The sequence below is a fragment of the Heterocephalus glaber genome, unplaced genomic scaffold (assembly GCF_053883595.1).
Source record: "Heterocephalus glaber isolate CG9 unplaced genomic scaffold, H.glaber_assembly_v1.0 deba00001859, whole genome shotgun sequence".
Classification (NCBI taxonomy): Eukaryota; Metazoa; Chordata; class Mammalia; order Rodentia; family Bathyergidae; genus Heterocephalus; species Heterocephalus glaber.
Window position 1 is genome coordinate 906,844 of NW_028258500.1, and position 15,546 is coordinate 922,389.

Sequence of the window (15,546 nt, forward strand, 5' to 3'; positions counted from 1 at the left end):
ATACAGGCTGAGTCCAGAACTTAACTATTACTAATTGTGCTTCTGTAAACATTTGTATGCATGTATTGCTGTGATATGATGCCTTTAGCTCTTTGGGGGAGATACTTAGAAAGGGAATAGCTGGGTCAAATTTAATTTATAATTTTAGTTCTTTGAAAAATTTCCATACTGATTTCCATAGTGGTTGGACTAGTTTACATTCCCAGCAACAATGTGCAAAACATTTGTTATTCTTTGAATTCTTGATGATTGACATTCTTTCTGGTACAAGATGAAATCTTAGCCTTGTTTTAATTTACATGGCTCTAATGGCCAGAAATGTTGAACATTTTTTTCACATGTTTATTGCCCATCTTCTGAGATGTGTCCATTCACTTCACTTGCCCATTTTTTTGATTGAATCTTTTATTTTGGATGGTCTAAATGTTTTGATTCTAAATATTACTCCTCTATATTAGGAACAGATAGCAAAATATCTTTCCATTCTTTATGTTGTCTTTTCACTCTGTTGATTGTTGCCTTTGCTATGCAGAAGATTTTTAATTTGATATAATCCCATCTATTGATTCTCAGGGTTATTTCTTGTGTAATCAGATTTCTGTTCAGAAAGTCCTTACCTACACAAGTGACTTCAAACATTTAACCTATTTTATCTTCCAGTAAGTTCATTTTTTCTATGGCAATGTTTAAATATTTGATCAATTTTTACTTTATTTATTACATCGTGAGCAATATGGATCCAGATTTGATCTTCTGCATGTAGGCAGCCTATATTCCCAGCACCATTTGTTAACCAGGCTATCTTTACCTTAATGTGTGTTACCAGCCCCTTTGTGAAAGATCACGAAGCTGAAGGTGCAGGGGAACATTTCTGTAGCCTCTATTCTGATCCATACATCCATACATCTATTTGTGTGTCAATATCATGCCATTTTTGTCATTGTTGCTTGTAGTATAACTTGAAGATAGGAATACTATTGATGTTTGTCTTTTGAATCTGTATCCTGACGTTTTCTTTGTTTATTAGTTCTCAGAGACTTCTGTAGTATTTTTGTTCTATGTAAAGTATCATGCCAGGTATTGAACCAGAGATTGAACTCAGGACCTTGTGCTTGCCAGGCAGGTGTGGCACCACTGACCTACATCTCCAGCACCTAATAAGACTTTTAATTTAGTTTTCTGTATAAATGGGAACAATTTCTTTCACGTATGTTGAGGAAGAACTTTTCTGAGCCTGTGTTATGTTATTTGCTGGAGCTGTAAATTCTTACACCCTATAGAAGCCTTCACTTCCAAAGGAAGCATTCATCTACTGAATCTTCACCTTTCATCAGAATATTTCCTGAAGCTTTTTTATAAAAATATACCACAAACAGTGTGGTTTTTACAGTTATTTACTTTCCATAATTTTAGGAACTAAGAACTTAATAGATAATGGCTTTCAGTTCTATGTGTTCTCATCTGGAAAAATTGGAAGATCTCTCTTGTCACTTGGAAAAACACTAACCACTCTCAGAAAAAAAATCATCTTCATAGTGTTATCTAGATCTAATTACACCTAAAAAAATCAACCTTGTAGTGACATCATATTAAGTGCTAAGGAAGCTTTAACATACGAAATTTGGAGGGACACAGATGTGCATAAAAGTTGCTGTAATGGATTTAAAGTTAATAATGCATTGTATCTTTTTCTTAAGAAACTTTCTGCTTTTTCTGTAGGTTTAAGCTCAGCAATTACCAATATGTTCTGGCCTTGGTTTTTGCCATAGAAGAGATCAATAATAACCCCCATTTTCTGCCCAACATATCTCTGGGATATGAGTTCCACAATGTCCAGCACAGTGAATGGAGGGCATTGGAGAGCTCCCTCACTTTGCTCACAGGGCAGGACGAGGTCCCCAATTACACCTGCAGGAGGGAGAGCAAGTCTGTAGCTGTTCTTATGTAAACAACATGAGAAATATCTGCACAGACTGGAACAATACTGGAACTCTACAAATTTCCACAGGTGAGGATGGGTAGGAGGAAAGAGATAAAACCTCGCCACCTGTGTTGCTGCTCTCTGGTACTCAAAGACAGTAAATAAGTTAGGGTTTGAGCATCTCTCAAGATGTATAATCTACCAACAGTGCAGAAGGGTTTCTTTTTCCCTATAGTCTTATCTGCATTTTTTGAAGACAGTCATTCTATCTGGAGTGAAATGCAACATCAGTGTTGTTTTAATTTGAATCTCTCATAAGACCAGTGTTGTTGAACATGTTTTCATACATATATTTATTGTCTGAACTTCTTTATCTGAGAAGTGTCTATTCATTTCACATCCCCATTTTTGATTGGTTCTCTAAATTTGTGTCTTCTGAGTTTTTTGAGTTCTTTACATATTCTAGATAAAAGTTCTTATTCTAAGAACTAGCTGGTAAAATTGTATTTCATTGCTGTGGGTTGCCTCTTCCCTCTGTTCATTTTTTTTTTTTTGCTGTGCAAATGCTTTTTACTATGAAATCCCAGTTGATGATCCTGTAGTATTTCCTGTGCATCTGGGGTTTTGTTCAGAAAGTTTTTGCTTACATCCATGTCTACAAGAGTTTTACCTATTTTATCTTCCAGAAGATTAATAAGTGTTTCTTCTTTAATATTTAGATCTTTGGTCCATTTTTATTTTAGTTTAGTACATAGTGAGAGGTATGGGTCTAGTTTTAATCTTTCGGCTGTGGAAAGCCAGTTTCATACCACCACTTATTCAAGAAGCTATCTTTCTTCCAGCAAAGGTGTTTGGCACCTTTGACAAAGATAAGGTAGCTTCATGTGCTTGGAAGTTGTTCTTCCATCTTCTATTGTGTTCCATTGATCCTCAGATCTGCTTTTTTGCCATTATAATGCTGTTTTCCCCACAGTGGCTTTATAATATGACATCAACCTGGGGATTTTAATGCCCTTTCCCTTGCTTTTTTCCCCCCAGAATTGCTTTGTTTTTCTGTATCTCTTCTGGTTCCATACAAATTTTAGGTTGGTTTTCTCTAGTTCTGTGAGGTATGTTGCTGGTATTCTGATTGGTATTGCATTAAACCTGCACACCTGTTTTGGAAGTGTGGCTATTTTCACTATATTGGTTCTACCTGTTCAAGAATAGGAGACATTTTTCTATTTTCTGATATCCATGTTGATTGTATCAATCAATTGTGTCAATCCTTAACAGTATTGTAATTTACAATGTTGTTTTTTGTTGAGGTTTGGGATTTTTGTTTTGTTTTGTTTGGGTACCAGAGATTGAACTCAGGACCTTGCACTTGCAAGGCAGGCAACAGAACCACTGAGCTAAATCTCTAGCCCTGTAATTTACAATGTATAAGTCTTTCACTTCTGTTGTTAAATTGATTCCTAAATATTTCACATTACTTGATCCTATTGTGAAATGTGTAGTTTCTCTAATTTCTCTCTCAGTTAGTTTTGGGTTCAGGAATGATATTGATTTTTGAATGTTGATTTTGTGTCCTGCTATGCTGGCTTTTGGTTATTAATTCTAGGAGTCCTTTGTTGGAGGCTTCAGGGTCTTCTATGTAGAGTATCATGTCATCAACAAATAACAATAATTTAACTTTCCTTTTCTATCCGTATTCCTTTTACTTCTTTCTCTTGTCTTATTTTTCTGGCTAGTGTCTACAGAACTATAGTGAACAAGAGTATTGATAATGGGGATCCTTGACTTATTCCTGATTTTAAAGTGAAAGCTTTCAGTTTTTAACCATATAATATGGTGTGGCAAGTTGGTTTGTCATAGATGGCTTTTATCAGATTGAGATAAAGACCTTATATTTCTATTCTCTGTACAGTTTTTGTAATGAAGCGATGCTGGACTTTGTCCACTGTTTTTCTGAATCTATTGAGATGATCATGAAATTTTTAATCTTTGTTCTGTCGATGTTATATTGTATTTATTGATTTGCATAGGCTGAATGATCCCTGCATATCTGGGATGAATTCTACTTAGTCATGATATATAAGCTTCTTGATGATTTGCTGCAATGTGTTTGCCAGTATCTTATTGAGGATTTTTGTGTCTATATTCATTAGGGAGATTGGCCTGTAGTTCTCTTTTTGGTTGGATTCTTCTCTGGTTTTGGTATCAGGGTAAAACTTGCATCTAGGGATGGCTTTGGGAGTATTACTTCCCTTACAATTTCCTTAGAGTTTGAAGAGTCATGGCATTAGATCTCTAAAGTTCTTGTAGAATTCAGCAGTAAATCCATAAGCATTTGGGCTTTTCATAGTTGATAGTGTTTTTTTAATTACTTGGTCAGTTTCTTTAACTGATATTAGGTTATTTAGAATTTTTGTATCTTCTTGATTCAGCTTTGGTAATTCATATGTATCTAGGAATCTATCCATTTGTTCTCTGCCTTTCTTACAGTGCTGATTCTCAAAGTAGGTATTGAAAATCTAGATTTCTACAGGATCCATTTTGGTTTGACATTTTTCCTTCCCAATTGCATGGATTTGAGTCTTTTCTTTCCTTTTTTAATGAGAGTGGCTAAGGGTTTGTCTATTTTTTTTAACTTTTCAAAGAACTAATTCTTTGATTCATTGATTTGTTGTATTGTTTTCTTAGTCCCAGTTGCATTAATTTCTGCTCAGATCTTTATAATTTCTTCCCTCATAAATATTTTGGTTTTAATTTGCTCTTCTTTTCCTAGAAGCTTGAGGTTCAACATTAGGTTACTTGAGCTTGCTCAGCTTTTTCTGATGTGGGAATTCACTGGTATAAATTTTCCTCATAGTACTGCTTTCACTGTGTCACATAAGTTCCAATATGTTGTGTTGGCATCATCATTCAATTGTAGAAATTGTTTATTATGGTTTTGTCTAGATGGCCCCCTCCAAAACTTCATGCAGTCATCAGGATTTTTCACAGGTGGCTGAATCTAGACTGTGTGATACTAGGATTAAGGAGTGTGATTACTAAATCAGACCACTGAATGATTTGGCACTGCCCTAATCCCAGTAGCTTAGAAAGAATACAAAAGTGGAAGAAAGATGCTGTTAAAGTCCTGGTTGTCTTCCACTGGCATGAACATTTGCCTCTCTGCCATGCCATGATGCCTTGAAGCCAGGAAATTATGTCCTGAAACCTCTACAAACTTTGAGCTAAACAAACTTTTCCCCCTTTAACATTGGATGTCAAGGACCCAAGTTCGATCCCCGGTACCAAAATAAAAAAAAAAAAAATTGGATGTCAGGTATTTTGTCTCAGCAACAAGAAAGGTAAGACACTTTCTAATTTCTTCTTTAATTTAATTTGTAACTCATTGGTGGTATAACCACTGTGGAAATAAGTATGTAGATTTTACAAAAAAACTAAAACAGTCCTTGGCGTGGCTGCAGGGGAGGCCACAGCTGGAAAAATGGTGGATGGAAATGGGGGAGAGGAGAACTCTGAGAAGCTGAAGCAACCTGGAGCCGCCGGAGTTAACTCATGGAAACCTCTTCTACTGACACAGAACCTCAGTTCCTGCTATATACTCTAACAGTGGAAGAGACTTGGGTCAGTAGGTGACAACTGCAGAGGTATCTTCCTTATAACAATGTTTTTTGAGGTTGCTGCTCCCATCAATCTGCTCAGTAAAAATAGCTCATCTTGGTAAGTTGTTTCAACTTCACCAGGACCTGAAGAAGCAGAAAAATCTGTGAAAACTAAGATTATTTCTTCCAATAATAGAGGAGAAAGTTCCAGTTGCAGCACTGAGAAGCAATCAGCTGAAGAAGCTGCAGACCTCCCAAAAAAGCCTACAAAGATCTCCAAGTTTGGATTTGCCATAGGTAGTCAGACAACAAAGAAAGCATCAGCTATATCCATCAAACTTGGATCAAGTAAGCCTGAAGAAACTGTTCCAACTCCTGCTCCAAAAACCCTTTCAGTAGCAGCAGCTTTTAATGAATATGAAGATAGTGAACCAGAGGAAATGCCTCCAGAAGCAAAGATGAGGATGAAGAATATTGGAAGGGATACACCAACATCAACTGGACCAAACTTTCAATAAAGGAAAGCATGGGTTTTCTGATAACCAGAAGCTATGGGAACGAAATATAAAATCTCATCTTGGAAATGTCCATGACCAAGAAAATTAAATCATGTGTTTTGAATTGGGGTGTGGGGTGGGTGTAAAGTTAAAAGGAACAGTTTCCTTTTTTAAAATGGTATAAGAGTACATTTGGAGCCTCTTTTTCTTTTTCTTTTTCTTTTTTTTAAAGATTGAGTGGTACACTAGTAAGTGAGAGTTTGAAATTAGAGTTAATTTTTGTTTTATATACAGATTTCAAGACATTTGCTAATTTTGTAGTTTCATGTGATTAGTTCCTAAAGGTTACAGATAATAAAGAAATCAGAAATGGTACCTTTTTAAGAATTGCATATTTTTTTAGACACAACTATTAGCACATTAAGAGGGAAGCAAAAAATAACTACTTAAAACTGTCAGCAGTTACTCCTAAATGAACTCCATCATTACCTAAACTGACTGTCTAGCTCCCAGGAACAGCCTTATAGAGAAAGGGGGAGTATTGTATTGAAAGGAAAATGTTGCTGGACTATTGACTGAAAGTAAATTTAGATAAAATTAAAAGTTTTTTTCCTTATGGGCATTTGTTTTTGTTATCATATTACTAGGTATTGAATTGCTATCAGTGGATACAGATGCTTAGCTCTTTTACTAAAATAATTTTTTAAAAAAATTTCTATGTGAAGTATTGTATTTGAAATAGCCCATTTCACTTTAATGGTCTTGTCTACCTTCATTAGTCTTCAAAGAACAGCCATTTGCTACCAAAGTAAATCAGTATTTTGAATGCGCTTCTCTTGGTTTTTGTTTATTAGCTAATTCTTGTAAGCATTTCCACCAGAACTTGAAGCAAATTATAAGGAAGCTGTTTCTTTTAAAATAAAAACCACCACCAAAAATCTAAATGTACACACTGATTAAGTATTTGGCTGGGTTTTTTTTAAAGGTATAAACACCAAAAAAAATTTTAACATTGTAGAAGATGGAAGACAATAAGATGCATTTTCTGTAACTTTGTCTACACATTTACATTACTAAGTTGTTAAATCCAATCTGAATTGAACTCACTACCGGATTTCTTATTAGAACAATTATATGGTTTATTTTAAGTGTATACATACTGCCCAGTGGCCTGGGCATATTGTAGGTACTGAAAATGAAAGAAAATGCATCTTCAAACACATTTTATAGAATTGTTCATCATGTATACTGTTAGATTTGTGTTTTGTTTTGTATTTTTGTATTGTATATGGACTTTTTTAAAGTGACAGTTAAACACATCTTTGAAAGCATAGTCACAGACAAAAGAAAAATGGTACAGTGATTTCCTTCAGAATGCCTACAATGTTAAATTTGGAGGCAGCTTCAGAGTATTTTATTAATGGTAGTCACTTGCTGATCTTTGTTAATAGTAACTCCAGAGAAGAAACCTGCACATATGCCTAATAAGTTGTTCTTTTACATTAAAGTTTAGATTAAGCTCCAAGTAAAACAATGGAAATGTATATAGAACTACTAGTTCTCACATGATTTAATTATACCAAGATTCATGAATTTAACTTCAACTTTACTTTTTTGTAGGCAAACTGTTCATTTTTGTCCATTTTACTGTTTGTTAAAATAACATCCCTGGGGCAGGGATGTAGCTCAGTGGTTCCGGTGCCTGCCTCACAAGCACAAGGTCCCAAGTTCAAACCCCAGTACCAAAAAAATAAAATTAAATAAATAAAATAACATCCCTCTCCTACAGACTCTTTTCTTGACCCAAATGAAATACTAATCTAAGGTCAAGATGAGAGAAATGGCTGAGATGAATGTCCTTACTAAAATAACCAATAAATTTTGTCAAACTAAAAAAAAAACCAACAAAAACTAAAACTAGAGGTTTCATTTGACCCAGCTATTTCCCTTTTTAGTATCTTCCCTAAAGAGGTAAAAGCCTCATACCACAGCAAAATGTGGACACTAATATTTACAGCAGCATGATTTGTAATAGCTAAATCTTGGAAACAGTCAAGGGATGAATGGATAAAGACGATTTTTTAAAAATCTACTCTGGAGTACTACTCTGCCACAGAAAGGATTGAACTTGAGACATTTTAAGGTAAACGGATGCACTTTGAGACCATAATTTTCAGTGAAATAAATCAGATAGATATGTTTAAATATCATATTGTTTCTCCTGTGTGAGAAACAAAAGTGTAAATAAGGACAAAAATACATGATAGATTTTTGGGAAGTAGGAAGAAAATGTTCAAATGTGAAGGGAACAAGGGAGGAGGAAGGGGAAGAAGGAAGTGAAGGAAGGGAAAAAGAACAAGACTGAAAGAACAAAATGGAAACAAAATTTTTTGAAATGAGAAGAAGGAGGGGTTGAAGGGTAGGGAGGGCAATTGGGAAAAAGAATAGAGATAGATCAAGTACAGAAAAAAATACCTATGATCAAATGACAAATATGTATTAATAAGAAAGATAAAAAAGAAAATAAGAAAGATATATAATCTAAAACAGTGAGTACAAAGAATTTGGGTAGGTCACATGTATTTTAATTGTCTACAATAATGAGGAAAACCGAGAAGTTAGACAAAGATATTTCCCTTCCTGCATCTAATTAATTATTTTCTGAAAGGCTCTTAAACAGTGACACAATTACAAAGTTGAATGTATAAATATCCCCTTCTATAACTTCCAGCTCTTGATTAATGCCTTTCAAATCTGAGATTGTAATTTATACCAAACTCTTCATTATTTCACTTTCAGATTTCTTTTCTTTGTAGCTGACCTATGGCTCTTTTGACCCTATTCTCAGTGACAATGGTCAGTTTCCCTCTCTTTATCAGACAGCTCCCAAAGACACATCTCTAGCTTTTGGCATGGTCTGATTGATGCTTAATTTTAGCTGGACATGGTTGGGAGTGGTCATTTCAGAGAGTGAGAAAGGTCTTCCATTTCTCTCAGACTTAAGGGAAGACATGGACAGGAGTAGAATCTGTGTAGCATTTGTAAAAATGATCTCAAACAGTGCCATGTGATATTTATGAAATCGACCAACATGTGATTTATGGACCAGAGAAACATCACCAGCAAGGGTTATTATCATCTACTTTGATACTAACAGAGTAAGTGATGTTAGATTTTACACTGGGTAATATTTAGTGACATGGAGAGTCTGGGTCACAAACTCACAATGGCATTTTGCCACCTTTGAGGAAAATTTCATAATTGACCCTTTCCATGGTACACTAATTTTCTCACACCAGCTTGAGGAGATTTCTGGTTTTAAAGCTTTCATCCAGACAGCTTCCCCTTCTAAATACCCAGAAGATATTTACCTGTCTATATTTTGGTCCATGAACTTTGACTGAACTTTGTCTAATTTTGATTGTACACTGAAGAAACGCCCACCCAATGCTTCTCTCTTGTATCTTCCTGTGAGTCGTTTTGACCCTGCCATGAGCAATGAGAATTATGATATCTACAATGCTGTGTATGCTATAGCCTATGCTTTCCACAAGACACTTCTTCAACAAGTTCAGATGCAATCAAGCAAGATTGGAGAACTGGAGGGATTTCCCCACTGGAAGGTAATGGCTCTTGCATTGGCTGGCAGATACTGCCACCAATGTGTTTACCTTGAGGGGTTCCACAAATGTGCAAATGACACAGTTTAGAATATTTTATCCAAGACAACAAGAGATTCTGCAACAATTTCATTGTCAAGGAGCAATTTGAGTAGAAATGGTTATTCAGAAAAAGGACACACTACCAAGGGGGAAATTAGACATGAGCCATGATAAATATTTTGTATTCCACAGGATGTCAGCATACTGTCCACCTAATGATTATAACTAAACAAATCTGAAACTTTACCCATGGGATTTTATGCAAACAACAGGAAACACTGTATTCTTCTACATACTATGTAAATATACGTATGTATGTATTTAAATGGTAGCCAGTACTATATTGGATATATTGAGTTTGTATTGAAAACTTTACTTTTTCATGTATGTCCTCTGGAAATAATAAGACAGAAAACGGACATGGGGAGTTTTCACTGTATAGGTGAAGTATTTTCTGTTTTTAAACAATATTTAGCTGGGCCTTGTTGTAGCATTTTAATGGATATTGATATATTTGGAACATTGTGATACGTTACTTTTCCATACCTTTCACTTTTTCTACTTCACTGGACATGTGCAAAACTGTCATTGTAAAGCAGGGACTAAAGACAGTCAAGGACTTTCCCTGGTGTAGTTCTGATCATTAATCATGGGGTCCAGTTATTTATAGAATTACGCATCTCTTATAGTTGCACCACTTTCTGAAGGAACTTCAATGTACCAATCCTGCTGGAGGCCAAGTGAACATGGATAAGCAAAGGAAACTGGCTGCGGAATATGACATTCTCAACTTTTGGAATCTTTCAGAGGATCTTAGACTTACAATGAAAGTAGGACTGTTTCCCCCCTGCCTCATGTTCTACATAGTCAACAACTGTCTTTAAATGAGAATGTGATAGAGTGGGGCACAGGAATTACAGAGGTAATTCAGATAAAATTGTAATGCATTTCACTAATCATAAAAAAAATGTGCTGTGTTTTGTCTTTGCCTTAGCTTAGGAAATAGTCACATATGGAAATTAAAAAGTCACATTTCAGTTAAAATTTTTTGTATTCATTAGCTTTTTGATGAATGAGAAAGGAATATAGTTCTTTAACCATATTTTCAGAAATTTTATATATTCCAGTCATACACTAAACATGTAAGATCCACCTATTAAATTTACTCTATCCCTCTAACTCTGAAGTATTAGATAAAAGTCCAAGAATTCATCAACACATATCTGATTTCCCTCAGACTCCCCTTTCTGCATGCAGTGAGAGCTGTCATCCTGGATTCAGGAAATCCCCTCAGGAAGGACAGGCTGCCTGTTGTTTCCACTGCAGCCCTTGCCCAGAGAATGAGATCTCCAACCAGACAGGTAGTACATGCCTTCCAGAGAAATTCTCCATTTCTCACTTTATCTTTCCTTCTGTTTAGAAAATGGGAAATAAGTTAAGAGCTTACCAAAATATAATTCCTTCTTCCTTTGGCATCTGATTTAATTATTGTACAGAATACAATGTCACTTTTCAAAAAGCTCTCTGTCCCTTGAACATTCCTTGATTCAGTTTTCTAGAATCATTGAAAGCACTATTTGCACAATATGCTATTTCTGAATAATTCAGTTTTGTAAGTTCCATGTTCATTTCAGTACACAGTGTTTGTAAGCACGAAGACTTCTCCTTTCTTTAAGATACATTTAGACCACACTGAGTATATGAAATCTGCACATGCTTCCTTTCCAAGGACCTAACACTATTTCAAAACAGTTCAAGTGTTCACAAGTTGTGTGTTTCCCTTAAAAACTAGGTGTGTCTTTAATGTATCACATGATGATTGTAAGCATGACCTCATTTACACATCTGTAATTTACAGATGTTCAGTGGGGGCAATATGCAATGGCAGAAAATAAAATTAAACCCATCAATCTGCAGTAATAATTGGCAGGGTAATGAAATGACTGGGGTTCAGTAAATGATGCTATATACAACATTTTGGAATATCATTTTATTTATTTTGGGGGTTTTCTTTTTGAGGCAGTGTCTCTCAATGTAATAGAGTCTGGCCTTGCACTTACTATGTACCCCAGGCTGGCCTCAAATTCATGGCAATCATCCTGCCTCAGCCTTCTGAGTGCTGTGATTATAGGTGTGCGCCACTATGCCTAGTAATAATAATGTTTTAAACTTCACTGAAGAAGTAATATTAACACTATAACTGATGAATGAGAGGAACATAAATTCTTATTCAGGTCAATAGAAGTGTCAAAATGACACATTACTGATGAATAAGAGGGACATAAATTCTTATTCAGGTCAATAGAAGAATCAAAATGACACATTCCTACTTATATAATATTCAAAGTAACAAATCCAAGGGCAATGTTATTAAAACACTCAATATAGGAGAGTAGTTGGGACATGGAATAAAGAGTGTATAGAAAACCAATACTGAAGATTTTAGGTATCATTATCATCACTTTGTGAATACTTGAATTTGTTATACTAAATCATGACAGATTGGAATCACCTTTCTGGGTAGGCTATTCCATTTTTTTGTCACTGATGATTTAATTTCACCTCACTGTATGATTTCAGTATTTTAGAAATATGCCAAAATTCACAAAATATATGCATTTGTGTAATGTATCCTTTATACTGATTTGGTATATAGTAGTTGCATTATATGTACCATGTTCATAAATCAAAAGTGCACCCAGCAACAATTCTTTTATGTTTTAATAGATTTCTCAAAATCATGATTGTTAGAAAAGAAATTAACAGAAATGACAAACAGTTGAACTTGAAAATGCCACTCATTAAACCCTGTGAGTTGAAGCTAAAATTATCTTAGGGGACATATAGATGTATGTATTTTATTTTATGTGGGTGTTTGTGCAAAGATAAGCTGAAGGTTTGCATCAGAAATATTAGACACAAACAAGAAATCAAAGACAAAAAGAAACAATAAAAATGGAAGTAACAGGGAAATAGAAGCACATAAATGCCAGAAAAAATAAAGTTGATTTCAGTAACAAAATAAAATTAATAGCCCTTGATAAAATTAAGCACAAAAAGATCAATTACAAAACCAAATATACAAACACTGAAAATAGACACATCTGAAAAAATACAAAGCATTTTGTAAGAGAATATAAATAACTCCATATCAATGTATTTGAAAATGTTAATGAAATTCATGAATTTACACATAAATATTGAGCAAAATTTTTCATAATAGCACATCTACTTAAAAAGTTGAATCCACAGGCTGGGGATTTAGCTCAGTGGCACCACCACCTGCTTTGCAAGCATGAGGTCCATCCCAAGTGCTTTCCCCAGTACCAAAAGCAAAAACAAACAAACAAAAAAACAGTTTAATCTATACGTTTTTTTCTCACAATTTTTATGTTAATTGAGAGTTTAGCTGGTAAACTTTATAACTATCCAAGAGAGTACCATTACTTAATTACTCAAACTCCTTCAGATAAATAGATAATGGGAAACTCAATGCATTTTATGAGTAATCTTGAATTGTGCTACTCCTGCATGACAACAGAAAATCTAACATCACAAGTAACTGCTTTTTACTTTCTTTGTGTGTGAGAGTGGGTTTCGCCATGTAGTTCAGGATGGCCTTGAATTCATTATGTAGCCTAGGCTGTCCTGGAATTTGCAAAGATTCTCCTGCTTCAGCCTCTTAAGTGCTGAGATTACATGTGTGCAGGCCCACACCCAGTTTGCTACTTTCCTTCTTAAATGAAAATCCCATTTCCTGACCCGAAATGTTCTACAGTTTAAGGAGGCTACATTGTGGCCAAATTGTACTTACTTGATAAAACTCAAGGCACTAGATTCTAGAAAAGATTAAAAAGCATCAATAAATGAAATAATATATAAAGAAATTGAATGCTTATCTACAATTTATGAATGACAACAAATTTTACTAAATGAAGAGTAGGAACTTTGTTGATTCCACAGAAATGTTTACAGAATCATTCAATGTTGAAAACAAACATGAGGCAGTAATGTTTTCTTTCACCACATCTACAACATGGTGTGGTGGAGATGCCAGCCAATGGAACAATGTCAGGAAAAGAAAGATGAGAATGTTATTGGAAGTGGAAAAAAAAAAAAAGCAGTGTTATTTTTGCAATGATACTGGTGTGCTAGGAGAAAATCTAGGTAAATTAATCATTAATGGAACTGATTGTGAATGTAATATCAGGTTAATGTTCAAACAACTCTTTCTTCACATCATTCATAATTCAGAATTTGAAATTTAAAAGGCATTTATGTCATAAAGTATGAAATATTTAGAAATAAATTAGAGCACCCAGGAGGAGGCTCCCCAGCCACCATTCCACCACTCCCAAGGCAGAGGAGGTGAGCCAATCCCAGGGCCAGAAGGAGGCTCCCCAGCCACCATTCCACCACTTCCAGGGCAGAGGAAGTGAGCCCTGTGGGTGCCAGCAGCACTCCACCCCACCCCCATGGAAATGAGAAGACATGTAAACAAGCCTCACAAACAGACTTCCAGGTCACCTACAGCAATCCTAAAGGGAAATGAGATGGAACAATCTGATACTCAACCACCTGGACTCTCTGAACTGGCAACAAAAGAGGATCTGGGAAAAAGAAAATCAGAAATAATTTCTCAGATAACAGCAGAGATTATGCCCATAGTGCAAGACATGATTAATAAATCTAGAGAGGACACAGATAAAAAAGAAGAGGAGCTGAGGGACATGATGGAATCCCAACATAGGAAACAAATGGAATCCATAAAACAAACACAAACAGATACTCAGGAGATTAAAAACTCCACTGAAAGTCTGTGCAGCAGAATGAACCAATGTGAGGACAGAATTTCAGATATAGAAGATGAGATTGCAATTAGTGACTAGGAAAAGAAAAATTGCTTTAAAATTGTAAGGAACCATGAGAAATCAATCTAGCAGCTGCTAGATGATGCAAACAAGAATAACATAAGACTGAACGGAGTCAATGAAGGAACAGGAGAGACTGCAGATGACATGAAAAACCTGTTCACAGAAGTGATGGCAGAAAACTTCCCAAGCAGGGGAAAAGAACTTGACATACAGATAAGTGAAGCATATAGGACTCCAACTAGCCTTGATCAAAACAAAATCTACACATAGGCATATAATAGTTAGGATTCCAGAAATCCAACAGAAGAATAAAATTCTACAAGCAGTGAGAGAAAAAAAACAAATCACATACAAAGGAAAGCCCATCAGAATCACAGCAGACTTCTCAATGCAAACCCTCAAGGCAAGAAGAGCTTGGAGCGATGTATTGCAAGCCCTAAAGGAAAACAGCCTCCAACCCAGATTGATGTACCCTGCAAAACTATCTTTCAAAATTGATGGAGAAATAAGATACTTTAATGATAAAGAGCACCTCAGGAACTTCATGAATACCAAACTGGCACTCCAGAAAATTTTAGACAATACCCTAGGAAAAGACAATGAGGATCACAACCCCAGGAAACCCAGCAGAATGAATCCATTGGGTGTGACAAATTAAACGCAAAGGGGGAGAATCCAACAAAAAGAAAAAGTCATGACAAGGCTTTTAAAACTTTTGACTTCATCTCCCTAATGAGTGTATAATTCAATCTTATTATTGTACTGATTAGTATTTTGCTGATTCTAGAGTTGCACACCATTCCTTGTGCTATACTGGCTATTTATCATCTTCTTATGTCTACATTTTAATTGGGTTGTCTATTAATGAGCTCTAAGAATTCTTTATATATTCTGGTCATAAGTTATATGCATTGTAAATATGGTCTGTTTAAGGACTACTTTTCATTTTAATGATGTCATTTAAAGTTCTAAATTTTGATGGAATCTCATTTATCA

At 35.2% G+C, this 15,546-nt stretch overlaps 2 pseudogenes; both read left to right on the forward strand.

Moving 5' to 3' along the window:
- Positions 1–15,546, forward strand: part of LOC110345683 (vomeronasal type-2 receptor 116-like) — a 75,829-nt pseudogene that overhangs the window by 7,410 nt on the left and 52,873 nt on the right.
- On the forward strand, positions 5,400–6,226 carry LOC101701937 (PEST proteolytic signal-containing nuclear protein-like; annotated as a pseudogene).